Raw genomic sequence first — 6,774 nt, 5'->3', positions numbered from 1 at the left:
CTATAATTTATTGTGTAGTCTAGAGTCTCCACGAGCACGTCCTTTTGCATTTGTGTTACCTGGATCACTAGTAGTAGCTGGAGCACTTGAATGTTGTGGTTGTTGCGTTGATTGGCTTTGAGCGATAGGTGGTGTTGATTGGGTATGCGCTCTATGCCACCTCTTTGGTGCATTTTCGATGCTCCATGGATCATCATTATCCTATCACAAATCTGATGTGTTAAACTTGCAATTACTATTTGATATCATATATTTAAAATAGAAGTTCAAATTGCTTACCAGACTTTTCCTCGGTCTTCCTCTCTTGCGTGTAGGTCCTAATTGCACAGCTTGGTTTTTGCAGGTTCCCTTATTGTGACCTATTTGTTTACAATTGTTGCAGGTCACAGATTTGCCTTCACGAGTGAGCTTGGTTGGATTACTTGATGATTCACCTGGCTCATTTATCCTATCAAAATTTTTTGGACGCCCTCGCTTTTTCCTCTTATCAGGCACTTCAATTTGTCCTTTGCCTGTTCTCCTCCACAATCTTTCCCCATTGACAGGATCGATGTTATCCTTGTAAGTAGCTTGCCAGACAGTTGTTTGTAAACGTCTATCAATATAGCTACAAAATAAAACATCTCATCAGTTCATAATGTATAAGCCAATGAAGTAATGATCCGAAATAATGAGTTAAACTTAAACTTCTGGATCGCGGTTTTGTTCATTGATAACATAAATGGCATGCAGACAGGGTATGCCTGTGAGATTCCACTGGTTGCAAGCACATTCTCTACGGAGGAGATTGACATAGAAACTGCCACTTCCCTCTAAGACCTCGTATTTGTGCTCATCACTTTTGAGGACTGAACAAAACTTGGAAGATCTACGATTTGCTTCTAGTATTAGCAATACCTTTGGTGGGAACCGACCTTTGCATTTTTTTGTCTTTGCAACTAGCTTACTATTACGCTTCATTGATATTCTTCTGACTTCCTCGAGCATGTTTATCACCGAAAATTCCTAGCATCTTTAATTGTCCTGTTGAAACTCTCAAAAAGGTTGTTCCAAACATCCTCACAGCTAGAGTGATAACTGAAGAAGGCTCTGCACCATGTCTTGGGATCTGTTTTCAGCAAATCCTCACAAGCAAGTGGATCATATTGTCTCAAAGTTATGATGTTATACATGTAGTCCCCTTCTGTTCCACTGTAGCCCAGAAGAATCTTTCATGAGCATAATCACCATGTGTCTTCCTCCAGTTGGCAAATATGTGTCAAGTACAATGCCTATGTTCTGCTTTTGGAAGCAACGCACCAACAGCATTGATCAAACCCTTCTACTTATCCGACATAATAGTAAGGCCATCCCCTAACTCCAAAAGCAAATCCTTCTTCAACTTCTCAATGAACCAAGTCCATGATTCATTGTCTTCCACTCTAAATATTGCCCAAGCAATAGGATAAATTCTTTTGTCTGCATCCTTACCAACAGCTGTGAGAATCTCACCCTTCAATTCTCATTTCAAAAAAGCTCCATCCAGTCCAATAATAGGCCGACAACAACTCTTCCAAGTTCTTCGTAACGGCTCAAAACAAATATAGAATTTATCAAACTGTTGCTTGCCATTTTCTTGAGGAATGGTGACAATCTCAGTGGTGGTGCCCTCATTAGACCTCCGAAGCTCACATTCATAATCCCACAGTTTTGCAAATTGTTGCCTCTAAGTTTCCATCACCAAATTAAAAGCAATCCTCCTTGCTTTCTGGCATATCCACTTAGACAAAGAAATCGTGTACCTCATGTAGATCTCATCTTTAATGTCTGTCCATCTCAAATTCGGCCTTCTTCTTGCTTCATCTCTGAATAATCTTCCAATAACGCCATGTTTCAACATTCTAGCTTCACCACTGACAGCATGATTATGACCATCAACATATGTTCTCACAATCCATTTACCTATGCGCTTCTCCACAGAACAGTGAATCTTCCAAGGGCAATTCTTATGGCTGCATATTACCGCTAGTTGTGTCTGCCCCCATTTACACAACTTCACATCATAATTCATCTTCAATACATACCTCAGTAGCTGATCCTTGAAATCGTCTCCACTATCAAATGTCTGCTTCAGCCACAAGTAAGGTTTTTTGTCCTTGGCGTAGTTGGCTCTTGATATCTCTTTCTCATGGCGTTCAAACGTTTCCCATTCTTCGTCTGTGTCCATGAGAGGCTCAAGACGCTCAGCATCCATGCATTGTCTCTCAAGTTCTTCATCCTCCTCGGCTTCACGAGCAACATTTTCTTCAGCTTCACGAAATGCTTCTGCTTCTGCTTGTCGCAAAGCTTCTTCCCCAGCTTGGTTATTAGCCTCACCCTCACCTTTTGATTCTCTATAAAAGGCACTAAAAAGAGGATCACCATTACCTACTTCCTCTATCACATCATCTCCCTCATCTTGTACTCTCGGTTCTTCAGCATCGTCAGTAGCTTTATCTTCGTTTGACTCCACATCCTCTTCAACGTCACACTGCTCAACAGTCTGAGACAGTGGAAATGGTGGAGGTTTAGACATACTTTTCTGGATGTATACATCGACTTCCCCACCAATCGAAGCTTCACTACACATCTGTCTAATCCCAACATCTTTGTTTTCTTCGATAAGTCTTGCACGTCCTAAGTCTTCCTGTGGAAGCTTGTACCAAACTTGTTCTACAACACTCGCTACTCCATTCTCGATGCAGAACTCGTCGAAGATTGACCATGTCATCAGATCTGGGTCAATCAACATACCCTTCGCCTTGATTCCTCCAATGTAAGCAAACGACCCATCCTTGTATTCGACATCGCCTCTGAAGTGTATATTGAGTTTCAGGTTTTCTCAAGCACTGCACAATGAAAAATTAAGTGATTAGCCATGTAACTATGCTAACAAGATGATCGATTTCGATAGTAATAAGAGACAAAACCCCAACCCAGCAACAAAACGATAACAACATGACGATTACAAAACGACAATGATTCGATTACATACCTCATCTCTCCAATTCCAAAACGACAACAATTCGCATGTAATCAAACGCCCAGATTCATCGAAAACCCAGATTCATAATAGATCCAATGACGAAGAGGTAGAGAAGAGGAAGAACAAAATTGAGTTAGGGTTTTCAATTTGGGGGTTTTGCGATTTAGGTTATAGATTGGGGCTTTTACACGATTAAGGGCAACAATGTCTTTCAGTGGATTTAATTAACCACGTGCTATTAATTTTTAACCATAGTTAGTGATTCTGTCACAACCCTTAACGACTGTTAACCACAAGATCCTAATCAACCAAGAAAAATATAGACCAGTGTTTTATTGAACAATAAAAATTATCCCAGGTATTAAACTTCCAACCGGAAAAGACCAGGTATTAAACTTCCAAAAAAAAATAGATGGGGTATCAGTTGATTGGTGGAAATATTGTATCAGAAGGAAAAAAAATTGTCAAAACTAAAATAAAAAATCCAAAGTTTAGACACACATATGTGTCATCAATTGATTGGCAGAAATATTGTATCAGAAGGAAAAAAAATTTGTCCGCAAAAGTTGTCTCTGTGTCACACGAACGACGACGAGTTTAAAAGCAAGCGGAGGAGAGAAAAAGAAACCTCCGTTGCTCTCTCGATCTGCCGGCGCGGGTGACAATTGGGGACTGTGGTTCAGCAAATGATTGAGCAAATCGGCAACAAATCGAAGAGTTTTCTTCAGAAAATCGGCGTTGTTTCTCATGGTACGACTTCTTGTTTATTTGAGGCTAAAGAAATTAGGTTTTTCTGATTGCATAAAAAATTAGTACTGTGATTAGAAACGATTAGAAAAGACACATGTGATTTGTGATAATTGTCCTTGATTTTTTGTTTGTTGTACATATTGAGTAATGTAATAACCATAATGAGGATATATAGCATTACATACGAGACCATAGAGATTAAAGATGAAAATGTTCTTCCTAATTATTATTATTCATCCTCAAAGTCCTCTTTAGATGTCATAGTGCTTGTGAAGTAGTTTCTTTTCTCTATTGTTAGTTATCTTTTTGATATTCTCTTCTTGCTGACATTTTAAGCTTTTGTATCTATGATATTGTGCAGTCAAGTGACCCAGCAGATAAAAGTTGGAAAGATAGAGGAATCTCTCCATAAAATGCAAACAAGGCGCTGAGGAAAGGGGACAAAAGAATAAAAAAAAAACCCACAATCCTTGTCCGAAACGATGTATGATTCAGTAGAAAACACTTCCACATTTTAAATTGGTCTACAAATTTTCCAACATTATAAATATAATCCATTTTTAATGCAGCGGAAAATCTTAGGTAAAGCAAGCGCTAAACCTAGTTCAAAAACGAGTTTGCAAGCAATAAACTCGAAAGTTAAACTTTGGAATCCACCAGAAAAGAGGTTATGGAATGCACCAGAAAAGATAAAAGAGATAAACTCTAAAACTTTATTGATAAGAATAATATGATTGCCCTTTAGATTACAACTAAAGTTGTTTATATAGTAATTCAAAACTAGCTAAACCCTAACCTAGAATGGAAAACCAATAGAAATTAACATAATTAAGAATTAATAATTAAAAGCTAAATTAATTAAAATCCTAACGATTATGCTCTTGCATCAGACTCCTCCACTTCCAAGAAAACTCGTCCTCGAGTTATCTTCTTGTTAAAGAAGATCATCTCTTTATCCCGCATAGGAGGAAAGTAATGTAGATATCCATCTGAACTCAACTCCTTAAAATTAGTTAAAATCACTCGTGCTTCCTCTAACGATGGTGTCTTCTCTTTTGCAACATGAATTAGCCCATTAGCTTTTATGAAAAACTCATATAGCATCACCTCACACGTATTGCTTGACCTTGGCAGAAAAGGAAATTTTCCAAAAATCTTCACAGGCCGAATCATACCCGAAATTTGCATGACTCTCGTCTTGGATGATTTTCACACTGTCCGTACACCCGGATTGTGCACGGATCTTATCAGACCCGATTTTTGCACAGATCTCATCCTGCCCGAATTCCTCTTGAATTTTATCAGATCTGAATTCTGCACCAACAATTATGCTCTGGTGATCAACTATCTCTTTCTCTGTAGTTTCTTCTTCATTAGAAATCGAATTCTCAACAATCACACAATTGTTTTCTCTTTGTGGAATCCTAATCTTGTTGATTAACAATCTCACTTGATTTCCAGTAACATCTTCACTTCTTCTAACCTTAACTGGTTCTTCTCCTCTGTCTCTTCGTTGATTTGCGTTGTTAAAGCCGTTTCTGACCTCAGTTGTCAAATTCGTCATATGGTCGGTGAAAACAGATAGAGCCGTGGTAAGAGCCTCAGTAAAACTCTGAAAGTCTGCTTTGGTCACAAATTGATCTCCCATAGCTGATCAAGCTTTGAAAAAGAGACAAGAGAAAGCCTGTTCTGATACCAAATAATGCAGCGGAAATTCTTAGGTAAAGCAAGCGCTAAACCTAGTTCAAAAACGAGTTTGCAAGCAACAAATTCGAAAGCTAAAATTCTGGAATCCACCAGAAAAGAGGTTCTGGAATCCACCAGAAAAGATAAAAGAGATAAACTCTAAAACTTTATTGATAAGAATAATATGATTGCCCCTTAGGTTACAACTAAAATTGTTTATATAGTAATTCAAAACTAGTTAAACCCTAACCTAGAATGGAAAACCAATAGAAAGTAACATAATTAAGAATTAATAATTAAAAGCTAAATTAATTAAAATCCTACCGATTATGCTCCTACATCAATTTTCTTGTCAGGTTGGTGAACTGCTTCTGAATGCACTATTGTATGCTGGAATTTTCATGTTGGTTTTGTGGTTTCTCTGATTTTGTCTACCAGCAAACGCCCAGAACCTTTCTAAGGGACAAAGACTGCAGAAGCTAAGAGATAAATTAGCAACGACCATCCATGAATACGCCCCCTTCTTCATAAAATGCCCTTAACAAGGTTGAGATCTTCATTCTACCTTTCTAAAAGCTTATATGAGTTGTACTCTCCCCATATTACGATAATGTAATTGACTCTTATACTCGTCTTTCTATGTATATGCCTGTTTGTGGATCCTGGCTCGCCCTTAACGAATCTGCGCCATAGGTTGCTGATTCACTTGAAAAAGGAACAGCACATGAAGATGAGTATATGATCAGTGTAAAAGAGCTTCTCGTGAACAGGTATAGATTGCTCTATCCATAAACAGATTATTCAATTGTTTTTGGTCTAGAGAAATTGATAACAAATCTGAAAATTGCATTCTGAAATCTACATAGTCACCAAGTTTAGCACAAACTCCACACTTAAACACAAAGCCAAAAACCAAACCAAAAAAAGCCAAAACCAAATTAATCTATTTAAAAATTACATTGAAGAACTCTTCTTAATCAGATTGCTGTCTCCTTCACTTATCAGTTTTTTGTGCAACAGAATCTATTTGCGTTGGAGAAAGTCTTTTAAAAGTTTTCTCCCAACCACTTATCCAGCTTTCTCGAGCAACCGTGAGCTCACGCAGTTTCTGTTCCAACCGTATCAAGATCACAGGTAAAGCTCTTTGGTGATCTTCTCTCACTATCTCAAACATGTCTCCATCATATAACACTTCAAGGCATCTGTAAAACTTCACTCCAAGATCTTCCACTCTCATCTCTCCCCTCATAACTCTCTCCGCATTGTCCACTGCACTTCTCAAAGCACTCATCAACATATCCGCCTCGTACATCTGATCTTCGCATTTAATCATC

General features: G+C 38.1%; 1 pseudogene; it reads right to left on the bottom strand.

Moving 5' to 3' along the window:
- On the bottom strand, nucleotides 1-3,018 carry LOC147920513 (uncharacterized; annotated as a pseudogene).
- Nucleotides 3,019-6,774: the final 3,756 nt, after the last annotated feature.

This window comes from Camelina sativa, chromosome 19 (assembly GCF_030686135.1).
Source record: "Camelina sativa cultivar CO46 ecotype springtype chromosome 19, ASM3068613v1".
Lineage (NCBI taxonomy): Eukaryota > Viridiplantae > Streptophyta > Magnoliopsida > Brassicales > Brassicaceae > Camelina > Camelina sativa.
The sequence above is the reverse complement of the archived record's forward strand: the minus strand, read 5'-3'. Positions and strand labels throughout refer to the sequence as shown.